This window comes from Pristis pectinata, chromosome 9 (assembly GCF_009764475.1).
Source record: "Pristis pectinata isolate sPriPec2 chromosome 9, sPriPec2.1.pri, whole genome shotgun sequence".
Taxonomy (NCBI): Eukaryota; Metazoa; Chordata; class Chondrichthyes; order Rhinopristiformes; family Pristidae; genus Pristis; species Pristis pectinata.
Genome location: NC_067413.1, coordinates 88,300,501 through 88,327,118, shown reverse-complemented (window position 1 = coordinate 88,327,118; position 26,618 = coordinate 88,300,501). Strand labels below are relative to the sequence as shown.

Sequence of the window (26,618 nt, the reverse complement as noted above, 5' to 3'; positions counted from 1 at the left end):
AATGACAATCTATACATCTTAATTGGTCTTGCAGGATCAGAGAGGTTGTTCAGCAGTAATAGTATTTCAGTAAACTGTTATTAAGTCAAGAGAATAGAATATAAGAAATTGAATCTAGTATGATTCATTGTAGAAGAGATGTGCACAGGTTGTAACAGTACAATCTGTGAAGGAACAAACTATCACTGTCAGCAACTTTTGGAATTCTCCATTTAATTGTGCCTTACAGTGTATTGACAGCTGTTAGTTTCCCCTCATTACAACTACAAATTCAGGCCTAATAAGATCAGAACTGACTTGTATTCCTTACAGTCTGTGGATTAGGGATTGCCATTGAATTTAGATTTAGAAATCAGGCGAATCTTCACCAGTAACTGAAGAAGTAAGCATGACAGCAGGAAATGACCATAAGAATTTACTAATACATATGGAACAACAGATTTTATATATATCATACTGAGTGATGCAGATGTACTAACGTACCAGCAGTTTACTTGAATAGCCAAAATATTAGTTTCTCTGAACTTTTTATGTTTTCACTGGATTGTATCATCCCTTAGAAAGAACAAACAGTTATTCTTAAAAATATATCTGTCCAGATAGCAATGAGCCTAGTTTAATATTTATTCTTAGCAGCTGTAAATTTGATCAAGCAGGTGATCTCTCATGTTATAAGAAAATAAGGAAGAGATGAGGACCAGAAAAGACTATTCAGCCTATCTAAGCTAGGTAGCTTTTCAAACCTTGTATTTAGATCCATTTTGAATACTCATGTTCTTGAATCTCGTACCTCTGTTGGTAAAATGTTCCAAATTCTTGATTAAATCTCATTTTACCTTAATCTTTACTAATTTAAAATTATATCCTCTCATCATTTTTACTTATTTTGAGATAATATTTTGGCTTCAGCTTACTTATTATTTAATAACTTACATGTTGAGATCAGCTCCACTTCTTTAAATCTTTCTCTAGATTGTGAAACTTGTATCTCTATCATCTTTCCTTCTAACATATTAATTTTACAACCTGTGTCTGTATGTTATAAAGCCATAACATAACCTTGCATCCTTACCCTCCTGAACACTGGTTCTGTATCCTAACAATCTATTTGTTTTATTTTCTTATCCAGAGTATTTTTAATTACGAGTGATTAGATTAATTCTACTTCTTTGCTCCTTGTTAAGTCTTTTGTGCTGATTCTCTTCATTTTGTGGTAAAGATATATTGTTCATTTTTCACTTTACTTTTGCCAGTATCAAATTGCATTTCCATATTCAGCTATCTAACTGATCTAAGTTCTTGTATAAAGTGTTAACTATGTCTCTTGCACCAACTGTTCACCTTTAATTTAAGAACCTCACATCTAGTTTCAGCATTTAAATCATTTATTAGATAAGAAACAGCAGGTATCTGGTCATTGGCCTGTTATTTCCTTCACTTCGCAGCTCCCGCAGCATTACACCTCTCAAGGTTGGTCTCAGTTTCTTTAACTTAATCTACCAACATGTTGTACACTGCTAAAAATCCTCCATGTGGAACCTTGTTAGGAACATGTGACAATCTAAATAAATATTCAATGCTCATTGTTAAGGAGTTTTGCCAAACATGATCATAATTCTACAAATTGATGCTGGCTATTTTTTATAGTATATGTATACATATGCCCCAGAATTAAAATTCTTATCCATTGATTGAAAAAACAAAAAGATGCTGGAGGAACTCAGCAGGCCAGGCAGCATCTGTGGATGCAAGCAAGCAGTCAACATTTCGGGTCAGGATCCTTCTTCAGGACTGAAGATGGGATAAGGTGAAGCCCAATGTATGGGGGGGTGGGGTGGTAAAACAGAGTAGTGATAGGTGGACAAAAGAGGAGAGGCGGGGTGGGCACGAGGTGGTGATAGGTAGATGCAGGTAAGAGATAATGATAGGTAGTTGTGGGGGAAGAGGGGAGAGCAGATCCACTGGGGGATGGGTCAGAAGTATGGAGGCAGGTGGCATGGGGGGAGGGGAGGAGAGGAAAAGGAGAGAGAAAAAAATGGTGAGGAGAATAAAAAGAGAGAGAGGCTAGGAAAGGGAAGTAAAGAAAAGAGGCAAGGTGGGAGGCAGGGGGGGTTGGTTTACTTAAAGTAGGAGAATTCGATGTTCATCCCGTTTGGCTGTAAGGTCCCGTGACGGAAAATGAGGTGCTGTTCCTCCAGTTTGCGTTTGGACTTCTCCCGGTAGTGGAGGAGGCCGAGGACTGGCATATCAGTGATGGAGTGGGAGGGGGAGTTGAAGTGACTGGCAACAGGGAAATGCAGGTCGTGGTTACAGATGGAGTGTACGTGTTCTACGAAACGGTCACCTAGTCTGTGTTTGGTCTCACCAATGTAGAGGAGGCCACACTTGGAGCACCGAATGTAGTAGATGATATTAGGGGAGGTGCAGGTAAATCTCTGCCTCATCTGAAAGGACTGTTTGGGTACCTGGATGGAGGTGGTGTAGGGGCAGGTGTTGCACCTATGGCAGGGGCAGTGGAAAGTTCTTGGGGTGGGAGCGGGATGGGTGGGGGGGAGGAGTAGTGAACTAGGGAGTCGCGGAGAGAGCGGTCCATGCGAAAGGCAGAAAGGGCTGGGGAGGGGAAGATATGCTTGGTGGTGGGCTCCCGTTGGGGATGGCAGAAGTGGCAGAGAATGATGTGTTGGATACATAGGCTGGTGGGATGAAATGTGAGGACAAGGGGGATCCTATCCCTATTGGGAATGGGAGGGGTGGGGGTGAGAGCAGAGGTGCGGGAAATGGCAGAGATACGGGTGCGAGCTCTCTCGACCACAGTAGGAGGGAAACCACAGTTAGTAAAGAAGTTGGACATGTCAGATGTCCTGGAGTGGAAAGCCTCATCATGGGAGCAGATGCGACGGAGGCAGAGAAATTATGAGAAAGGGATAGCGTCCTTGCAAGAGACAGGGTGGGAGGAGCTGTAATCAAGGTAGCTGTGGGCGTCAGTGGGTTTGTAGAAGATGTTGGTGGATAATGAATCTCCTGAGATGGAGAGATTGAGAAAGGGGAGAGACGTGTCAGAGATAGTCCAAGTGAATTAGAGAGCTGGGTGAAAATTGGTGGCGGAATTTATGAAGCTGTTGAGTTCCGCACTGGTGCAAGAGGTGGCACCAATGCAGTCGTCGATATAGCGGAAAAAGAGTTGAGGAATGGGGCCGGAGTAGACTTGGAACAGAGACTGTTCAATGTAGCCAACAAAAAGGCAGGCATAGGTGGCTGTCTGCTTTTCTCCATGGATGCTGCCTGACCTGTTGAGTTCCTCCAGCATCTTGTTGTTTTTTCATCTGGATGCCAGCATCTGCAGTCCTTTGTTTTTCAGTGATTGATTAGCTTCCTGCTTTTTGAAATATAAAATTTATACTTGCTTGCTTCAATCCTGTGGAAATCGACTAATACCCAATGATTTGTTCACAAGTAGAGGAAGTGCAAGACAAAGTTCCTCTTTTGTCTCCATTATTTTGCTAAGATCTGTATCATTTGATAGAAGGATTAATGTGTTCTGTTCTGCATACTCTGAATCACAGATTAAACCAACTTTAAAATGCTTAAATATAATAGAGTTAGTTGCATGCCATACACGTTTACTTTAGAATTCAAAATATTATTCTCATAGTTAAGTTTTTAATTTAAAATATCTTCATAACAATAAGCAGGAAATAGGACAAGAAAATAAGGTTGATAAAGTATATTATTTATGAAAAAATAAATAGATTTTAAAATATAACCAAAAGTCTCAGTGTGATTTGATGTCAGCGAACAACTAGGTGATTACAAAACGAGGTTTAAAAAGATCACAGCCTAAAAATAGGATGTGCCAGCCAGCTCCATCATTCTTTCCGTACAGTCGTGACAGTTGTCTGTTTAAAACATCATAATCTTCACCACAAGCACGGATAATTCAAGCATTTTTCTTTTATATGCTGGTCTTTCTTCCTCTACCTACACAGTATAAATCAAAAATAAAGTTATCAAAAAAAATTTAAATCCAAATTTTCATGCAGTTTGAATTTATGGGCTTAAGGTTCCAAGAACATCCACTTTTAGAAGCATATTAGGAGGTTGGGGACGTGGGGAAGGTGTGCAGTTTATAATCCATGCACTTTAATGGTGACGCCTGAGGCAACACCACCACTGGGCACAGATTCTCATTTCATTGGAGCCAGACTGTTGTGCAAGAACCATCGGAATACTTAAAGATTGAGCACTTGATGGGTACATTAGCCCCCAGGTAAATGAATGTGTGGGCAGTTGGATTATAAACTGCATACCAGTTGGATCAGGAGGTAGTGGAGGTAATATGTTGACCATAGCACTCCTGCTCTTCTCAGCTCTACTTTCATGCAAGTTTGGGACCTTCTACACCACGAATTCCATCCATGGTGGCTGAAACACTGGGGAAATCACAAGATTTGCAGGATCTTTGTTTGAGCGAGTTATTCTGGCCTTTAAAAATTTCTAACATGCACCCCTGTCTGCAAAATATTTATGAAATATTGTGCTCATTGTAGTGCTATGAAGAAGTTAGTAGTTTGCACTGTTACTGCCCACAAAAATGAAAGTTTAGTGGGCAAGTTCGTGCCCAAGACATGACACCTGCATGACCAAATCTTTGGAACATGGAGTGTTCTTTGATAAAAGCACGACAAAAAGATTGTTAAATACCTTCCATGCATTTGCCAAGTGTTTAGCGTCCTCAACCACGGTTTTAGATTTACCAATCCTGGCAAGAATTTCTACTCCCTTATGAATAAGACATTTTGTCCACCTGCCACAGTGACCCTAAAAAACAGACAGTTTTGGTTTTGAAAAGGTTTATGATAAAGGGTCACCATTTTTTTCATGAAAGAAAATCTGTAAATGTTAAGATCGCTCTTGATGTAAAAGTAGTAACATTTAGTAGTTTGTCTTCTTGACAAAATTGGATTTTCAAGTGAGCTGACATCAGTAATGGAATTATCACAACTGACTCAGGAGTTCTTGTTTGGGAAAGTGCCAGTCAGTCAGCTCACCCATTCAATTAATATTATGCTGGGACAGAGTCAGATATACCCAAGGATCTCTACCCACAGTCAAATAACCTTGGTGACATTTCACATCAAGACTCATCCATGGCAAATTAACTGACATTTACTCTGTACTCTGTTATTGTTTTTACCTGTACTACTTCAATGCACTCTGTACTAACTCAATGTATCTCCACTGTGTAATGAATTGATCTGTATGAATGGTATGCAAGACAAATTTTTCACTGTACCTCTGTACAAGTGACAGTAATAAACCAATACCAATAATGAAGAAATGTCCAGCAAGGAGGACTGGAGAGAAAAAGTTAAATTAAACTGCTATCTGTACATTGACCAAAACCAGATGTGTAAAGTAGGTGGTAATTATAAATGGAGATGGTGATTTGGGTTTTTTAAGTTTACCTGACTAAAGATTGGCAAAATTCGACTTCAATGGCGATGCAAAACCAACACAACAAATACAATTTGTTTAGCATCCCAAGTACTGGAGAGGAATGCATGGTATTTCACAGGAGCATTATCAGGTGGTAGTACTTAACCCTTATACACTACCTTGGATTTTTCTTTTTATAGATCACCACCTGAATCATGTTTCTGCTCTGTGGCCTAAAATTAATGTGATCCAGCAAGTGGTTTCAAAAGGGGCTTAAACATGCTGAAGTATCGGAAAGCTTCCTCCAATGCACCAACCTCCATCTGCACTTAACCCAAGCACAGGTTGATGTGAACATCCTCCTTTGGAGAGCTGGGTAGCCACCTTCAATACACTGATCACACAGTTAGAGCAATGTTGCATGGCTATGGTTGCTCTGGTCTCCTTGCTTCACTTGTTACTAAAATTGAGGTAAGGACAAGGGAAGGGTCCTGCAGAATTGAAAGGCAAATCTATCAATGTATTGCAACTTGGCAGCTGCTTTTCTGAGGCATTTCAGTGAAAAGCTTTGTGCTGATGGATAACTTCGTAACTTTTAAGGAGGAGGAATCTGATGTGTCAAATCCACCATCAGCAGGCATTTTATGGGCCAGATTTCCTCTGATATCCTTATCATTGCAAGGTTCACTTAAGATAAGATAAGATATCTTTATTAGTCACATGTACGTCAAAACACACAGTGAAATGCATCTTTTGTGTCGAGTGTTCTGGGGGCAGCCCGCAAGTGTCACCATGCTTCCGGCGCCAACATAGCATGCCAGAACAAAGCCATCAATTCGGTCATCCAGATCATTAACGTATAATGTGAAAAATAGCAGACTCAATACCGACCTCTGCAGAACACCACTAGTCACCAGCAGCCAACCAGAAAAGGCCCCCCTTTATTCCCACTTTTTGCCTTCTACCAGTCATCCAATCTTCTGTCCATGCTAGTACCTTTCCTGTAACACCATGGGCTCCTATCTTGTTTAACAGCTTCATGTGCAGCACCTTGTCAAAGGCCTTCTGAAAATCCAAATAAACAACATCCACTGACTCTCCTTTGTCTATCCTGCCTGTTACTTCTTCAAAGAATTCCAACAGATTTGTCAGGCAAGATCTCCCCTTAAGGAAACCATGCTGACTTTGGCCTATTTTATCATGAGCTCCCAAGCACCCTGAAACCTCAATAATGGACTCTAACATCTTGCCAACCACTGAAGTCAGGCTAGCTGGCCTATAATTTCCCGTCTTTTGCCTCCCTCCCTTCTTAGAGAGTGGAGTGACATCTGCGATTTTCCAGTCCTCTGGAACCATTCCTGAATCCAGTGATTCTTGAAAGATCACGACTAATGCCTCCACAATCTCTTCAGCTACCTCTTTCAGAACCCTGGGGTGTAGTCATTCTGGTCCAAGTGACTCACTTACCTTCAGACTTTTCAGCTTCCCAAGCACCTTCTCCTTAGTAATAGCGACTACACTCACTTCTGCCCCTGACTCTCTCGAATTTCTGGCATGTTGCTGGTGTCTTCCACAGGGAAGACTGATGCAAAATACTTATACAGCTTGTCTGCGATTTCTTTGTTCCCCATCACTATCTCTTCAGCGTCATTTTCCAGTGGTATGATGTCCACTTTTGCCTCTCTTTTACTCTTTATATATCTGGAAAAAATCTTTTGGCATCCTCTTTTATATTATTGGCTCGCTTACCTTCATACTTCATTTTTTCTCCCCTTATTGCTTTTTTAGTTGCCTTCTGTTGTTTTTAAAAGCTTCCTAATCCTCTAGCTTCCCACTAATTTTTGAAATAATGTATGCCCTCTCTTTTGCTTTTATACCGTCTTTGACTTCTCTTGTCAGACCACGGTTACCCTCATCCTCCCGTTAGAATGTTCTTCTTTGGGATGAACTGATCCTGCATCTTCAGAATTACTCCCAGAAACTCCTGCCATTGCTGTTCTACCATCATCCCTCCTAGAGTCCCCTTTCCAATCAACTTTGGCCAACTCCTCTCTCATGCCTCGGTAGTTACCCTCACTCAACCATAATACCGACACATCTGATTTTAGCTTCCGTGTAGTCCCGATGCATGGACTCGTTGTTCTCAATACCATCCTGAATGCTCCTTTGTCCACTTGAGTGGTCGTGGGCCAGTGGTTCCCAAGAGTCAGTGGGGATGCGGCATCCCTTCAAAGTGGCTTTGAGCACATTCTTGAGTGTTTTTTCTCTCTCCATCTAGCAATCTCTTTCCATGACGGAACTCGGGACAGAGCATCTGTTTCAAGAATCAGGTGTGATGTATGTGAATGCCATAACTGCCAATGCAGCTGAATGAGTACATCTGGGGACTCAATGCTGGTGATGTTGACCTGGGGAAGGACACTGATGGCGGCTCACTTATCCTTCCAGTGAATCCAGAGGATTTTGCAGAAGCAGGTTTGGTGGTATCTTTCCACTATCTGTGGCAGATAGTCAGGTCTTACCCTGTCAGCTGGAAATAACACATCCCTCCATGCTTTAGTAACCCCAGTATCACTTTGAGCACAATATTACAAAACAATCGACTGCCCAACAACATTTAAACTTTATCTTTCTAGCCGTTCATCCTTGCAAATGAAAAGAACTGAAATAGGTTCATGAGAATCATCAGTTCATAGTTGGTCTAATCAGTTCATTACTTGGTCTTTCAATTCAATATCATTTCAAAACATGAATTAAAGAGTCATTGACAGACTTATCAAAGAAATTCCAGAGTTTCTTGTGCATTCCCTTCATCCCCATCCTGTACTGCAAGTTCAGATTCAATTCCTCGTCTCCCAATAGATCAGCCAAGTGTGTTCCATTTATTAAAAGTAGGATTTTCAGTGTTCATTTCACAACTAAGAAATTCTGGGCAGTCAGTTCAAAAACTAGACTGTCACATTAGTTACTGCACTTGAATGAAAAAAGAATGCCTATATTCTTTTCTTAAGCATTAGCTTATTTTATCTTAATTGTTGTTGAACATGGAACATCCATAATTTTGAGAGACATAGCTCAAGTCATTTCGTCTTGGTTTTGTAACAACTTTGCTTTCCACACAGACAAACACGAAGTAAGATGCTGTCAAGTGCAAACTGGCCCAATGCCGGAAGACATGTGTCACGTTGTTATGTCTTATACTCTAAGTGGAACGCCAGTAAACAGCTAATTGTGCAACCAAAATTACTTCTTCAGCAAGACAGGGAAACACCTAATGCAAAGACATTAAATATAAAGGAGCTACCTTTGATTACAGGCATTAAGGTGTTTAGATAATTACATAGTGGCTTGTAGACAAACACTGTTAAGGTAGAAAAGCCAATAGTCCAATAAACAGCATCTATGTTCCTCCCTGAGGTACGTTGGTACACACAGCAATTTTTGGCATCAGTGCAAAGAAACAAAGTATTGGGCACATATATATAACAATGTATGGCAGTGACAATAAAAGGCAGATAATAATGACCAAATCCACAGTGCAAACTCACCACCAAACATCTCTCCTGCTGAGATTGCAAACTGGGAAATTTCGGGAATTATGCCTCTGGTTTCCCAGTCTGCATCTGGTGTAGAACATAGAACATAGAACTTAGAACACTACAGCACAGTACAGGCCCTACGGCCCACAATATTGTGCCAACATTTTATCCTGCCCTAAGATCTATCAAACCCTTCCCTCCCACATAGACCCCTATTTTTCTATCATTCATGTGTCTATCTAAGAGTCTCTTAAATGTCCCTAATGTACCTGCCCCCCCCCATAACCTCTGCTGGCAGTGTGTTCCACACACCCACCACTCTCTGTGTAAAAAACTTACCCCTGACATCCCCCTTATACCTTCCTTCAATCCCCTTAAAATTATGTCCCCTCGTGTTAGCCATTGTCGCCCTGGGAAAAAGTCTCTGACTGTCACTCGATCTATGCCTCTTATCATCTTGTACATCTCTATCAAGTCACTTCTCATCTTCCTTCTCTCCAAAGAGGAAAGCCCCAAGCTCACTCAACCTATTCTCATAAGGACATGCTCTCCAATCCAGGCAACATCTTGGTAAATGTCCTCTGCACCCTCTCTAAAGCTTCCACATCCTTTCTATAATGAGGCAACCAGAACTGAACACAATACTCCAAGTGTGGTCTGACCAGAGTTCTATAGAGCTGCAACATCACTTCATGGCTCTTGAACTCAATACCCCGACTAATGAAGGCCAACACTCCATACACCTTCTTAACAACCCTATTGACCTGTGTGGCAACCTTGAGGGATCTTTGGATGTGGACCCCAGATCCCTCTATTCCTCCACACTGCTAAGAGTCCTGCCACTAACCTTGTATTCTGCTTTCAATTCGATCTCCTGAAGTGTATCACTTCACACTTATCTGGGTTGAACTCCATCTGCCACTTCTCAGCCCAGCTCTGTATTCTATCAATATCCTGTTGTAATTTACAGCAGTAAATGGTGTGATTGGCTCATATTTATAAAATTGGCCATTATGTCATATGCAGGTTTATTTTTGACTTTTAGGAAGAAGGATGCATTCAATATCAATTAAATCACTTCGCCTTTGGCAGGATTCATAAAGCATAGAAGAATCGAATGTTACCAAACATGTTAGGTGCTGAAGGGATGGTCAAGATGGATTCCAAGCACTAAAGCACCTTATATAAGCTACTCACCATCATAGTTCCTCTTAGTTTATCAACATAACCTTCTGGTTCTCTCATCCTCATGCTTACTGAGTTCTTCTCATTGTGACATACAAGATTCTGAGCAGGATTAACAATGCAGATGCCAAGAGACTGCTCTCTCTCCCTGGGACATCTGGAACTTGGGAGGCAGGAGTGGGGAATTGTCTCAGGATAAGGAGTTGCACATTCAGATGGAGATGTGGAGAAATGCCTATATTCTTTTCCAATATATAAATGCCTATGTAGTCCTGATGAAGGGTCTCAACCCAAAATGTTGAATGTTTATTCCTCTCCATAGATGCTGCCTGACCTGCTGAGTTCCTCCAGCATTTTGTTTGTGCTGCTCCAGATTTTGCCATCTGCAGAATCTCTTGTGTCTCCATGATTACAGCTGCCTGGGAACAGGTTCTGGAATTCTTTCCAGCTCTGTCTCTCTCCCTTTCTCTGCTCCTTTAAGATATACCTTAAGTCCTATCTTTTTGACCAAGCTCTCCCTCATCTGTACTATTATTTCCTGAGGTCAATTTTTAATTATTTATGTCCTATGAATCACAGTAAATGTGCTTTATAAGTGCAAGTTATTGTTTTTGATCTTCTCATTGCAGTATGGATCTCATTATCTAGAGTATTGGTGAGTTTACATATGGAAGTTCTGTTTCTAATGAGGGAAAGTTTGGCCAGGTTATGCTTGTGTCTGCTGGAGTTCAGAGAGGTGACTTGATTGAAACATGCAGGGGGTTTTGATTGGATGGGATGTGGAGAGGATGTTTCCTCTTGTGGGAAAATCTAGAACTAGGTGTCACTATTTAAAAATAAGGGGTCATCCACTTAAGGTGTAGAAGAAGCAAAATATTCTTTCTCCCAGCGGTTGAGGAGAGTGGTGGACAGACCACCCTCTGTCTTCTATGAGGTGAGCCAATTCTGAATCCACACAGCCAGGTTTCCCTGGATCCCATGCTCCTGACTTTCTGAGTGAGCCTTACATGAGGAACTTTATCAAATGCCTCACTAAAATCCATGTACACCACATCCACTGCTCTACCTTCATCAATGTACTTTGTCACATCCTCAAAGAACTTCCCTTCATTTTTCTACAGACCTTCCACAATATTGCCAGCACAGTTCAGTGAGAATATGAAATATTCTGTGCTCATATTGAACTGTTATTAAAATAAAGGGTTGATACCATTCAAAATCTACGCTGATCTAAGTTTCAGCCCTGGATCATAGAGCCAGAAGCTTGTTACTGCTCATTTGTCAGCATTAGTAGCCTTTGTTAAGTGTATTATCAATGTTACCTTACTAAAATGTCTTTGGTAAATTTACCCAAGCCAGTGATACTTAATACTTGATAATACTTCAGTAATGTACAATTTCTCTACAGCATAATTCAGTACCGCAAGCATTGATCCAGTTTTCCAGATCTCTACACTTTTAATGTTATACTCGGATATCTCCTGGATTGGGAGTAGGGTTGCGTGTGGGTTGAACTGACTGTCTATGAAACTAAGCACTGTAGCCACTATTGGAAACCTTATCTGATTTGGGAATGTCTTTGAGACTGGCCAACACAAACTGAATAAGTCTCAGATTTTCACTATTCCTCCAGAAGGTGAGGTATAAATGATGCTCTCTACTTACTGATCTCATCAGCACAAACAAAGCCTGAATTTTGGAGGCTCAACACATAGAAATAGGTTGGTGAGTTACCTGCTCTGTATTAAGGGAAGGTACACCTATCCAGCAGCTAATAGATCAGAATGGAAAGTATAGCCTCCCCTCTTTTGAGCATTATTTACAAAGTTTGCTCTGCTACTTTCTAGGTGGCACTTAATTTGTGATAGGGCTAAATTTCCCACACTGTGGAAAACCATGAATGAGTTGATCTGAACATTTTTCACATGAGCATAGCATTCACTTTTTCTGTTATCTCTTTCTCTGCAGTCTACATTATGTTTTTGTGAGGAACGGGTCCTTCAGTTACAGAAAGGGAGATCTGCTTTTTTCATCTACTGACAGTAGGAGCATCAATGGATGAACAGCTCCATTTGACCTGTTGAACCACCCTTCAGTGAACAGAAGAATCACCTGCTTTATAATTTATGCCAACTCACCTTTAATTTGCAACTGCTCTCCGATAAGAGTTACAGCTGTACCAGATGTGCACTTGTCCTCCAGTAGGAGGCAACACCCGGGCCAGGAACTTGTGAATAATTAGGCCAAATCCAGATGCTCCAATAAGAACAACTGTTTTATAAGTTTGAAAGTTCAAAGTTCACAGCACATTAGCCTACAACAACAGGCTGGAAAAACAACCAAATGATTAAGGTTTTTTTTCCACACAGGGGTTAGAGGCAAAACAGGCCATCCATGGGTTATGAATTTCTGACTTATGGACACCCTTACCTGTGATCGAGCTTCCGTAATATTAAATTCAGAAGTTCAATGTATGTGTCTACATTTGTTCCTACGAACAGCAGAACTAGTTTCCTCTCTCTCTCTCTCTCTCTTGATTTTTAGTAATTGCACTTTCTTATTAGTCTTATGTGCTTTTGATGTCATTCATTACAATACTGTGGAAGTGTGGTTGCCATATAGAGTGATTTTTGTGTATTTTCTGACTTATGGACAAAACTGATCTGAGGACATCTGTAAAAGCAGAACCCGTTCATTACCCAGGTATGGTCTGTACTACAAATTTCTGAACTGTGGCGTATTGAATTGTAAATATTTGTATTTTGTTAGAAACAGGTATTCAGAGCATTGAACTTTCAAGAAAAAACATTAAATCACCCATCTTATAGGGAAAATAAGAGTAAAGGTAACATTTTCTAATGAACACATACTTCTAACGTTTCTCTGCCAACAATTTAATTGTATTGTTAATCAATTTTACACCTCCAGCAAAATAGCAGGAAATTGGCATTTGGATATGATAAATGCTTGTCAACTAATACCACCAAAGGTAATTTCAGTTTATAGAAACTTTACCTTACTCCGGAGTGTTTCAAAGGTCCCATCATTATCCAAGGAAGATACTTCAAAGGCCTCACGACCTTTTCTGCTTTTACCACATACTGGTTGTACATTCTACTGCACTGTGGTACTGATTCAAAGAAAGTGGGAAGGTGACGATCTATTTAATTACAAATATAATTGTTAGAACATTATCATTATTTTCCCCCTTGTCCTTTAAGTGGCAGAAACTGTTAATCATGTAGCAATATAATGACAGAATTGCTCTCCACAGAAAACTTTAATTATTGGACATTTATTTTCATTTGGCAAAGCACGATCTAATTAAATCTTAATTGACTGAGGAGAAAAAAAATTGAAGTGTGATGGCCTAGAAATTCTATCATGTAACACGACATTTATGCGCATCATCTGAAAGAACTTAATCAGAAAATCAGTTGCTAAAACCAATCAGGTACGTTCGAGCAACGACACCAAATTGCTTCAGGGTCCTCATGACTGTGGCATCTCTACACAGGAGGCCAGCCAAACATGCATTAGACCATCTAACGTGTATTTGGATAACACTTCCATGATCTTTATTCTTGCATCCACACCTTTACAGTGGGAGCTACGCCCTGCCAAGGGAACCTCCCCCACGAAATCCAATCCTTGACATTTGGCACTTACTAAGCAGTTGCCCCCGCTTCTGGCTTCTGTTGGGCCCCCAACCACAATTCACCCACAATGGAAGAGCCAGTGTAAAGGCCCTTTATGTATATAAAATGAGCAAGGACTTTTCTATTGTGAACATCACCTTAATCCTCATCCACGTTAGAAGTTAGCAGTGGTGAGGTTTTGGCCTACCTCAGTCTGCACATTCAATGGCAACACAAGAATTTCTAGGCCAAAACTACCAAAATGGTCATTTTTAGATGCAGTTCTGTTAAATTCTGGGATTAGTTCTTGTGTAATATGGCTTTTAAAAACAAATCTTCAGGAAAACTGCCAGTGTTGACTCAATTAACAAAATTAGTTTTATGAAATAACTTGATTTGTCATCAAATTAAATGATACTTATTATAAGTAATATCCGCTTTATAATAGACAGAGTTCTTCTAGGGTATAAGAACAGAAAAGGAGGGCAGGAGAAGGTCTGCAAGTTGGAGTCATTGGAGGATCAGCTGGGTTTTCCCATATACATCGTCTTCCCCTGATTGCTTTAGTCTGCCATACACCCTTCCTACGTTCACTAAGAAATTTGAGCTTAGTTTAGGAGTACACCCATTTCTTTAAGGCTAGAGAGATGTCCACCAGTGGAGGGTCCCAACGGGTTCCATACTGAACCTTTGGAAAGACCAGCAAAGACTATTGATATCAGAAATAGCTTAATTGGCTCACATTTCTTTTCCAATCCAGAATTAAATATTGTAATTTACCCTTATCCCTTTAAGTATGTGACACCTTTCAGTCATGATGTGGATGTGGACGCTCCTGCCTCATGTACGGTAATTACCCCATCTCTTCTCTGTGGACCTCAGGGGTTTAGACGCAGGTGCATGGTAGTCTTACTACACTGCACTCTTGCCTGTAGTGTGGGACTCATGGTGTTTTGGAGCCCATCAAAAAATAGATTTCCATTGAAAAAGAAGAATATTTATTTCAGTTCTATCAGTAAATTCTCGTGCTAAAGATTTTGCTAATGGTGCATCTAAAAAGGAGTTTGTCATAAGAAAAAATGTGAACCAGTTTGAAGAAGTTTTCTGTGACATGAGTTCAGCACAGCTAAAAGTATCTACTTTTTGCTTCCTTGTTAACTTGTTAAAAAGAAACTTGTGCATTTATTTGATATCTTGTTATATTTCTTGGAAATGATTCATGTATAGCATGCATAGGCACTATTTTTTGATACAGTAAGATCAAACAGATAACAGCAAAATGTATAATAATATGTTTCTTTGAGATGTCAGTTGGCTGAGGGATGTTGGAAACTACATTAGGAGAGCTTCTTGTTCTTTATGATAATGCCATGGAATCTCTGAGGACAGATCTGTCAAATTTGATCTCTTCAGCCTGGTTCATTTTTTTTCTTAAACTCTCTAATTTTCTTAGTCAATTTTTAAATGAGCTTTTCCTCTCTGACTTTCCAGAGGAAAAATAATCATCTGCTGCCATCTTTCCAGAGCAAGTTAATTGTCCCTGAGCACAACTTCTTGCCTTAAATTCAGCAGACTCTAACATTCACAGTTGCCATTAGCAAAGGAAGATCTGAAATAAAATTCTCTCATTTCTGATTGCTTGCACAATATATGTAAATTTCTGCAATCTAGTTGGGTGCCAGATTTAGAACTGTTGACCTGGAGGATCAGTGGACTACCTCTAGTTTGGAATAAAAACAGAAAGTGCCAGAAACACTCAGCAGGTCAGGCAGCTGTGGAAAGAGAAATTGTTAACATGTCAGGTCCAGGACCTGGGAAAGACAGAAAACAAGTTAACTTTGTAGCAGAGAAGGGGGGGGGGGCTGTTGAAACAAAGGGAATATCTCTCATAGGTGACCTGATGCGACAGTTATAATCAGATGAAGCTTCTTTGTCTGTGTAATGTGTTGTTTATAATAGGACGATGAGACAGAAAAACAAGAGAAAGGAAAGGGAAAATGGAGCCAAAAATCTGGTTCTGAACGTACAATTTTTCTGGTTTGGGTGGTTCCATCAGGATCTGGAGCCCTGTAAACATCTCCCCCAGTGTATAGTTCCTGGCAAGTGGCATTGGTGTAGAACCTTTACAATTCACTCCAGGATACTCTGGTTAACTTAAGACCTCCCATTTCAGTGAATGGTTTTATTGGTAATTTTTTACAATTTTACTTCACTCAGTAAGCTAATTTTCACCAGCATAGTTCATGTCAAGCATGTACCAAGTGAGCACACTTGGTGTTGGCATCATTAATCTTCCCACGCCTTGGTCTGACAATTAACATAAAAGGGACTATAACCTGAGATGCAGTCCACTCAAATGTTTCTTCAAAGCTGCCATGTTGGATGTAAGTCATAGAGTCATAGAATTATATAGCATGGAAAACAGGCCATTTGGCCCAACTTGTCCATGCTGACCAAGTTGCCTCACTGAGCTAGTCCCATTTGCCTGTGTTTGGCGCATACCCCTCTCAACTTCACCTATCCATACTGTACCCGCCTCTACCACTTCCTCTGGCAGCTCATTCCATATACTCACCACCCTCTGCATGAAAAAGTTGCCCCTCAGCTCCCTTTTAAGTCTTTCCCCTCTCACTTTAGTTTTCTCCCCTCCAGTTTTAGGCACCCCTACCCTGGAGAAAAGACTGTGGCTATTCACCTTATGTATGCACCTCATGAATTTTGTAAACCTCTGTAAGGTCACCCTCACAGTCTCCTATACTCCAGAGAAAAGAGTATCCAGCCTCTCATTGTAACTCAAGCCCTCCAGTAACAGTAACATCCTTGTAAATCTTTTTTTGCATCCTTTACTATAATTTTTTTTTGCTACAGTACCACAAGATATGTGCAAACTACTTCAGTACTCACTGTTTAAATCCCTATTATCACGTTGGAGCTTCCGGATGCTGCGCGTTATAACACCATTGGAGCAAAACAGGATTAGGAACACAAAGAGCATGAAGCTGGAAAACCCTGGCAGGAAACAACCAAAATAACATGTTATAAGGGATGGAGATTCGGTTCTGAAATGCCAATGATCAACAAGAATAAAAATGTAATCATTTATTAATATGTGCAATGTCATTATTTGAATGCAGATCGATGCTCGAGATTTGAAGCACTTTGACAATATAACAAAAAAGTTCTCCGTGATAACCATGTCTGAATTGCACCTCAGTCTCTGGATTCTTGCTTTATAATCAATTCCTAAATGTGTACATGTTCCACCTTACATTCTTATAATTTCTGTTTTATTGAAAATGTTACATAAAATTTTCCATCCACAAAATAATTTTGTCTTCTCAGGCAATGTGTACCACCTGTGCCTCCAGCCTAGGCTTATGGATTAGTAGTATACCAAACAATTTGTTGCAGTCCTACAATAAATTTCACACTAAACACATCCAGCATGACTTTCCTTTCAAGTTCCACAATCTTGCATTTGTTGTGTATATTCAAGACCAGGATTGATAGATTTTTGAGCAGCAAGGGAATTCAGGAATGTGAGGATAGAGAAGGTACATAGATTAAGAAAGATGATCAATGATTTTATTTACCGACAGAGCAAGCTTAGGGTCTGTTTGACCTACTCCTGCTCTTTGTTATTTTCTTCTGGAAGGGAGCTCCTGTGTAGAAGCCACCACACAAGTTTACAAAGGAGCTGTCAATCATACATGGTGAATCAATATGAGGACATTGTCCAAGTTTGAATCATTTTCTTTGAATGTGTTGTATTGGGAGAGGTAATGCACATTTAACTTCCATTGCCTTTTATTTTGAAGTTTTGAAGTTTCAGTATTGGGGGAATGAAATGAGAAAAATAATCTGGAGATGTATAAGCTGATGATGGAAATGAGGATGAACTGCTTTTCCCAGAGAGGAGTGAACCTGTGGAATTCTCTGCCCAAGGAAGCAGTGGAGGCTACCTCATTAAATATATTTAAGATACAGTTAGGTAGATTTTTGCACAGTAGGGGAATTATGGGTGATGGGGAAAAGGCAGTTAGGTGGATCTGAGTCCATGTCCAGATCAGCCATGATCTTATTGAATGGCGGAGCAGGCTTGATGGGCTGGATGGTCTCCTCCTGCTCCCATTCCTTATGTTGTTATGTACTACCCTTTTTTTATGATGACAACAGTGGGACTGGACTGGTAACACCACGATCACTAAACTTGGATCCGTTAGAGGCGTTTACTGGGCTGTAGGTATACCTTCAAGAAACAAGTGAGTCCATCTTTAATAACTATGGAGGAGTCTCCCTGCTCTCGCCACAGCAGAAGTCATTGCCAGGTCCTTCTTACCCCAGCTGCTCCACAAATCGCAGTGTGGATCCCATCCACCCAAAGGCACAGCGGACGTGATCTTCACCATGCGACAACTCCAAGGAAAAGGTAGGGAGAAGACCACCCATGATATTTGGCCTTTCTCAACCTCACTCAAGCCATCATTCAAGTGGATCTGTGGAACACCTTCCGTAAATTTAGCTGCTGACAGAAATTCACCTTCATTTTATGTTTCCTCCAACAACACCTTCCTTTTTCATGCCAACATCCCCAGCATGGAGTTAACACTCAATAACCCAACATCATTCAAATGCTCAACACCAGACTCCCAAAACAGACGCTGTTCCACGATCTGTCGCAGGAAACTATACAACATTCCCACGGGTTCTTTCCCCATGGCCTCTCAAGTGGAGAACGAGCATTCGGGATGGTACTGAGAACCTCGAGCCCATGCATTGGCAGCATACAGAAGCCCCCATGCAAGCAGCAGAAGGAGTGTGCCATCTCACAAACTACCTGCCCACCTCCTCCGCCCCACCTCCTCCCCACTCCCCAGCAGGCACGCCCTGCCCCTTCTGTAGAATGCTTGGAATACAGTGACAACATTTGCACAGTGAATAGGATTGAGCTGGTAACTGTTCCAAGTGACAGCCTGCATTCTTATCTCAATACCAGTTTCAAACAATCATTGGGTCTGAATTAATGAGTATTCTGTCCCAGCTAAAGTCAGCAGTAGAACTGCTGTAAATTGCCTTCCAGAGAGAGAAAGGCACAGTTATGGGGAGCGGTGAATGTTTCCTCACCAACATCTAAAAGCCACATCATAGCAGCATGTATTTTTGGAATAAAGGAAAGCTTTAAAACACAGGTTTGGATCTAATTTCTTTACAGCCAGATCAGACAGTCTATAAATGATGATGTGGTTAAACTGTTTCTCTATCTTCTGACAGAAGGACTCTGACTGAACGAGCAGGAGCACACTGGACTAACACCAACAGACCCATAGGGCAGGAACAGAGCTTGCTAATTTGTGTAATTTATTCGGTGTAATTTAGGGAGTTTCTCCTTGAGAGGAGACAATTTATCAGTCTATGATCAGGCTGTGAGACTGAATCTTGGAGGTTTTCCCAACAGGAGGCACACGTTTACCTCACTCAACAGCTGATAACAGAACCAATTTAAAGACCAAAAGGCAACAGATTTTGGAAATTTGTAAGACCATACAACACTGAAATACTTAGTAGGTCAGAGTCCTTATATGTCAGAGAGAGCCATAAAGTTAAGGTATCAGGTTGGTGATCTTTGAGGAAGGTGGAGAATTAAAAAGTCATTTTAAGCAAGTATTGGGCAGGGATAGAGAAAGTAAACGATAGAACAATAGAATTTGTTCAATCTGCAAGCAAGTTTCTGGTCACCTATCACTTTAATTCTCCATCCTATACCACTGTGACCTCTCTACCTTCATCCTTCGATACAGTTCCATTGAAACTCAGAGTAAGTTCTTTCAAATTAAGTATACTACAGGTTATGGGACTCAATACCAAATTCAATGATTTCTGCTACTCTATTTACACCTACACCATTCACATCTTTTGCTTCTTTTTTGTACTATTACTTTCAGCTTTAACCATTTTAGACCCAAAGGTTAAGGGAAATGAGTATTCACTATTCATATTCCATTTTAATTTCCTTGGCCTATTGAGTATCTTTGCCAAAACCATAAAATGTTGATCATTACAGATTGATCCATCCAAGGCAATTGCAAATTTCCTGAATATGCACTAATTTCCTTGCTTTAACAGAAAACCAAGGCGTAGATGTACTCTTGGTCACCTTGGGATATAAGACTCTTAGAGCTGGAGAACCAATACAGATTTCAAGTTTCATGTCCACAGGTTAGTAGAGGAAACCAAAACAAAGAGTAAAACTGAAAGAAAAGAATTGGAGAAATAACATAAGAAAGGCACACAGGAGAAGGAACTTTATGTGTTTGCTGTTGGCTATTTATAAACAAGGCAGGCAACAGTGTGAGTGACTGGTCAGGTTTGGATGTCAGTACAGAGACATGGAAACCACCTGATGTTCGGTGAGGTTAGAGAAGGAACCGTGGCCTTAAGAAGCAAGCTACAGAATTACAAGCTACAAGTGAGCTACATGTAAGCAGAAAGAAAGGAGGGATTTTGGAAAAAAGAACAGTGAGTAACTCTCTCAAATTTAAAAGATTGAGAGAAGAGTCCATTGAAATGTATAAAATCATATAAAAGGGAGTTGACATGTTAGATGTAGAGCTGATGTTTCCCCGGCTATAATGAGGTGTCACCATCTTTAAATAAGGGCCAGCCATTCAGAACAGAGTTGAAGAGAAATTTCTTCAGCCAATATTCTCTGCCCTCGAGAGATGTGGAGGCTCGGCTGTTCAACGTGTCCAAGGCAGAGACTAATGAGTTTTCAGGTATTAAGGGAAACAAGAGATGTGAAGTTAGCGCAGGAAATGGCAGATCAGGCACATCAGAAGACTTCTGCTTCTGATGATCCTTTGTCAACAGATTCAAAAGTTGAGTCACCTCCAGCAACTGATGACAAGTCAAGCAATTGATCACACAAATGAAGAGTGGGAACGCTGAATGGAGACAGTGGATGACATAAGTTGGTAACCGAAGCAACAACTGAAATGTAAAAAAAATGCATATAAGAAGCATCTTTTGTGATCTCTGAACATCCCAAAGCAACTCACATGCAATGAAGCATTCCCTTTGTACTTGCTGTTGGAACATGGGAAATTCAGCAGCCAACTTGCTGCTGCCAAAAGCAGCAATGAAATAAATGGGTAGATAATGTGTTTAAACAGAGAGCAAATTCTGTGCTGCTACCGAGGAGATTATACTTCTGAAAATGAATGGGCAGTCATCTTTCATCTATCATGACCACTAATCCTGCTGGAGTTTAAAGGGGCAGGGTACAGCCGTGAAAAGTGACCCTGTCTTCCCAGGTCATCTCAGGCCATGACTAGGCAAGGATGGGGATACTGATCTCCCTCTGGAAAACATATATAGTCTTAAGGACAGCTTCTATCCCACTGTGATAAGACGATTGAACGGTTCACTTATACGATGAGATGGACCTCACGATCTACCTTGCTGTGACCTTGCACCTTATGGCACTGCACTTTCTCTATAGCTGTGACACTTTGCTCTGTACTGTTATTGTTTTTATCTGTACTACATCAATGCACCCTGTACTAACCCAATGTGACTGCACTGTGTAATGAATTGACCTGTACGAACGATATGCAAGACAAGTTTTTCACTGGACCTCGGTACAAGTGACAGTAATAAACCAATCCCAATATGTTGGATCCCACCTCACCATCCCTCTCACATTCACAATCTCCTTTAAAGAGGGCAGGTCAGATTTTTTAGAAGGTCCCCTCTGTTTGAGAGTTCAGACCCCAGTCTCGGCTAGGTCCCCCTGAAGAGGCCACTTCTACCAGAACCAGTCACCCACACCCTCCACAGCGGGCCCCCATGTTTTCCTGTTTTTTTTTGACAGTCAGGAGTACAAGAATGCCGACAGTCAGAAGCTCACAAAGACTCCAGGTTCCCGTTCAGTGGAAGGTGGAGATACAAAATGTCTTTCTGATCCTAGGAATTTGTGCTACAAAACCCTACAGATGAAAACGTAATTAAGACCTGCTACATTCACTCACCACTGTAGTCCACAACATCCAAGCTGAATAATATTGGCCACCAAAAACATGGATTTAATTTGTTCTAACTGTGCTAAAAGTATTAATCTAACCTTCCTCTTCACTGTAGATGTTGATAGATCTGCATTTTCCATTTTTACTTCAAACTGTATGGTTCAGACTGTTGCAAACATAATTGTGTTGAAAGTGTCTGCAAGACAGACCATCATTTGATTGTCTGGGCAATAATGAGGTTAATGAAAAGTTATTGGGGTGTGTACACAGTCCAGGAATGTGGGAGGGGTATGTACGTGGGTGAACATTAGATATCCCTTTCATAATCTTGTCAGCGGTTGCACCCATGTCAGTACTTATCTCCTGGTGTAATTCTTTTACCAAAATATTCCAAGTGCTAATCTGCATTTTTTTAGATTTTTTTGTTATTTTAGATTCCCCACTGTTGTAAAAGAATGATAATCTTTTTGCTGTTTTCATTTTGAAGAATTTGTTTAGTCCCACATTGGATATAGCCGAAGGTTACTGAGCAACCCTTCTCATTATTTAAAGGGAGCAAGCAGTACTTGCCATGCCTGACACTAACAAACTCTAAATGAATTTTAGCAGCAGTGTCCTGGGAGTCTGATCAGATCTACATTGGAACTGAGGAAAAGCAGGATGAATAAAGACCAGAGTCCATCCGGTTCGCTTCCTACCTTCCCAGTAATCACAAGATTGGCTACTTGTGGCATCAATGCTTATTAGTTAGCCTACAACGGGTGACAAGCGTCACGGAGTGGCCTTCAATAGTTAACACTCCCGATCCGTGATCTGATGGCAGGGAGATATCACCATGCAGAAGTGGCAGATTACTTTGGGAATCAAGCCTGCCTTTACCCTGCAGTCTTGCTACAGTTATTTACAACTCACACCACAATACAGCATCCTAAAATATGATACAAATCTAATTTATGTTGCCTGTTGCTGGGTTTCCAAAACTTTTACCTGTTTCAAGGGTGAAGGCTGCTTTCAAAATGGGAATCATAATCCTGATACAAGTGGGACCCCAACTGCCATTTTAGATCCCTGCATAGTCAGTAGGTACTGGAAGAGAGTGGTCTTGTTAAAGGTAATTGTCAAATTACTTCTGTGGGCTTGGTGCAGAAACAGTGCTCCACGTTACATGGCGCTGCTATCTGGAAGTCCTCATTCTGCTTTCATGATTCCCGCTTCCCATCAATCCTGTCCCGTGCATCTATGCCTGGAAGCTGCCCCCTGCTGGTTCAGCAGGAGACTGGGGAGCTGTTATTTCCTGGGCCTCACTGTGCTCGGTTTCCCATCTGCTTCACCTTCTGAAAATGGGATTGAAGAAGCTAATCCTCTAATTCCACAGAGCCATCCAACAGATGACAAGCATCACGGAGTGGCCTTCAATAGTCAACACTCCTGATCCGTGATCTGATGGCAGGGTAATATCACCATGCAGAATAACTGTGTTACTTTGTGCATCTCCTGGCAGGGATCTGTGTTTGAGCCCAGTGTAGTTACCTCATAAAACAGAAATATGGCGTTCCTCCAGCCTTCTAACCAATTCAATATCATATTCTGAAGAATATGATCCTGTCTCTTATGCCTTTCCTTCCTATCACTGGAATTTTTATTTTAAAGAGTAATTAATGTATATAATCATTTTTTTTGACAATTATGTCAAGGGGTGCAATAGCCTTTGCTCAAAAATACAGGTTTAAGCTATAATTGTAAGATAAGGAGATGAAGAGCTCAGTCATCTGTTGCAGTGACTTTGGTTAAGGAAGGAATGTTAGCCCAAGGAACTCCCTCGTTTTCGTCACTCATTGCCATGGAATCTGCAACATCCTCAGGTTTGGTTTAGCATTTCGTTAAACCAATGATGCATCTAACAAGGCAGCACTCCCTCAACACTAGATGAAAATAACTGCTTCAGTGTGTGGGTCGTCCTCGTGTGAAGCTTGAATGAACGGCCTTCTGACTCACAGTCAGGTAAGCTAACCACTAACTAAGCCGTCATTTCTGTTGTAATTCCTAAGGCTCTTTACTGGGCTTTGGGAAAATTTTTCTTCATTATAGTCACCATGTAATGCCAGTTGTTGATACTTGCCTGGAACCTAGATTGTGAAACCCCATGTTTTAGTGCACCATGTGATTCAACTTCAATGAAAAACACCATGTGTTGGAAAATCAGTGATCTTCTTCGAGTTGCACGAAGTCTAGGATTTTCCTGTCAGGTTCTTCAAGCATCTGATACACAACTGCAGGGAGGAGCTCAGTTGGACACAGTGGTATTCAACGGTGTACAAGTGCCTGGCTGAACACTGCTTCTGTAATTTCCATTCACTTGTACATGGCCACGCATGGAGCAGCAGGTCATCACAGTGCCTCATCATGACTTAAAGGAGATCTACTTGTGGTGAACCCACATCAGCTGGGTTCACTCTTAAATAATTTATTTACCCAGCCTCTCCCCCCCCCCATCCACATCCCGTCCCCACCCAAATGGCAATCTTATTGCCCCCAGAACATGACCATTATCCAACACAAGTCCCACCCACCAACCTACTTAACTGACCTGATCTGTCCCCCAACCATTCAATGCATCTACAGATGTGCCAACCTTACACAAACTTCTTGGCCACTGATCCCACCCCTGCCTGCCACAACTATTGAAACCTCCCCGGTTATTGACTCCAACTTCAACAGTCAAAGCCTTACCTGATTACTGACCCCACCAACAACCACCAGAACTTCTCCTGACCACTGATCCTACCCCCAACTGTCAAACCCTTACCTAGTTAGTGACTTCTCCCAGGACTAGTGTAGCGGTTAGCGTAATGCTATTACAGCGCCAGTGACCCAGGTTCAATTCCGGCCACTGTCTGTAAGAAGTTTGTACATTTTCCTCCGGGTGCTCTGGTTTCCTCCCACATTCCAAAGACGTACGGGTTAGGAAGTTGTGGGCATGCTATGTTGGCGCCGGAAGCGTGGTGACAGTTGTGGGCTGCCCCCAGAACACTCTACGCGAAAAGATGCATTTCACTGTGTTTCGATGTGCATGTGACTAATAAAGATATCTTATCTTATCTTCTAACTAACGCCCCATTAGTTCTCCCTGTTACAACCTCTCTTCTCCTGACTTCTGCTAAACATTCCCAGATACCCCACACGACCAACCCTTTCTCAACACCTCCACCCAACAATCAGCTCTGACTCTCCGTCCAATCCCTAGCCCTTCATACCAGTCCTGTCTCCCTTGCAACTCCGGATTTTCCCAGTCTCCTTCATGTATTCCAGCTTGGTGAAGAATGTGAAGGAAAAGCTTTGGACATGCAAGCTCTGATTGGTAGGACTTGGCACCTTGGGTGTTAACTGAATCTTGCCATTGCAATCCAGTGAACAAAACAATTATCAGCCCATTGTGAACTGACTAATTATTGCAGTTATATAGGCACTGAGCATCCTCTCAGCAATCAAGTTTACCTTTCCCTTTATTGCGCATATAATCGGCCACAGCTCGAAATCTACTTGAAGCAGAACTGCTCTTCAGAGGAGTAATTACCTGTCCGGAAATGTTGGCTTTATTGCTGAATGGATAGATTACTGATCGACGTCTTTACTAAGTTTGGGCTTTGGAACTAGGGATAAGGGCCAGGAATCTTCTTACACCACGGAAATGGGGTTCCATTGTACTTCTGATGTGGTTACAACGCAAGTGAAAGACAGATGGCATGGAAGGCATGATCTAGGAAATTCTACAACTGCCTGCTTGTGTGTGAGATTGTGAGAAAATGGGTCATGAGATGACAAAAATATTTAAAGAAATGCAGCAGTAAATTGACCCTAATGAAGTCGTCACCGATGTTCTGTATTTTTGTTTTGTGCCTGTAAACCTTGTATACTTTTCCCATATCCATTCAGTCCCAATCTGTTCCAAAGGCAGGGTCCAGCACCCATCAGAAGATAAGGCAACCAATCCAGTCTAATCTCAGCTGCTTAAAATATCCCTCTCTTTGTAACTTAGAATACCTGGAAAATTGTGTGTGGAATCCTTAGGATGAATGTCAGGCAAGGCTGAAATGTGTATTTCGGAAACCGACACAGTAATGATGAGATGATTTGTTATCCCGGTTTTATCTATCTATTTTCTAAAGTATCATTTATGTGAGGTCTCCATTCCCTTTATTAAAAACAATGGCAAACAGAATGTTTACACAATTTACAGCAAACCTACACAAGCAGATAAATCCCCTTGGGAACAGAATTTGAGTAAAGCTAGTCTACACTTAATGGTTTGTGTAAGTCAAATCTCTAACCACACTGAACACTGACAGAATCCTTCATCCAGTGTTTCTCTGTGCTCATATAAAATTCTAAACGTAACAGGTAGACTTAACTGGTATCTTCTGCATGATTAACATCATCTCTAGCCCTCAGGTATTAATCTTGAAACGTTACAGCAACATAATAATCTGTATTCCTTTTTAGGAGCATTAAGCAAAAACAAATCCAGAAATAAATCTGTTTTAGTTCAGTGTTTTACTGCTTACACCTTTACATAACTTGGCAGACAGAATTGCACTGAATTTTGAAGGGGAGAAAAAGGCACAATAATAGACAATAAAACATCTGAACGAAGATTCATTTGAACTGTTCCTAATTTTCAATGTCTCTTAATCACTGTAAAGAAGAGAAGTGTAAAACAAATATTTACCTGAGAAGGAATTCATGTTGTTATCCCAAAACCTCTTGTTCTTTAAATGCTGGTATCTAATACAGCTCACGTT

General features: G+C 41.0%; 1 long non-coding RNA gene across 1 annotated transcript; it reads right to left on the bottom strand.

Annotated features, from left to right (window-relative positions):
* Positions 1 to 8: 8 nt before the first annotated feature.
* LOC127574416 (uncharacterized) lies at positions 9 to 26,618 on the bottom strand. Its single transcript, XR_007956911.1, has 5 exons — positions 26,546 to 26,618; positions 16,703 to 16,807; positions 13,176 to 13,320; positions 4,702 to 4,818; positions 9 to 3,978 (listed from the first exon to the last, which is right to left on the bottom strand). It is a non-coding gene; the product is annotated as an uncharacterized LOC127574416 (long non-coding RNA).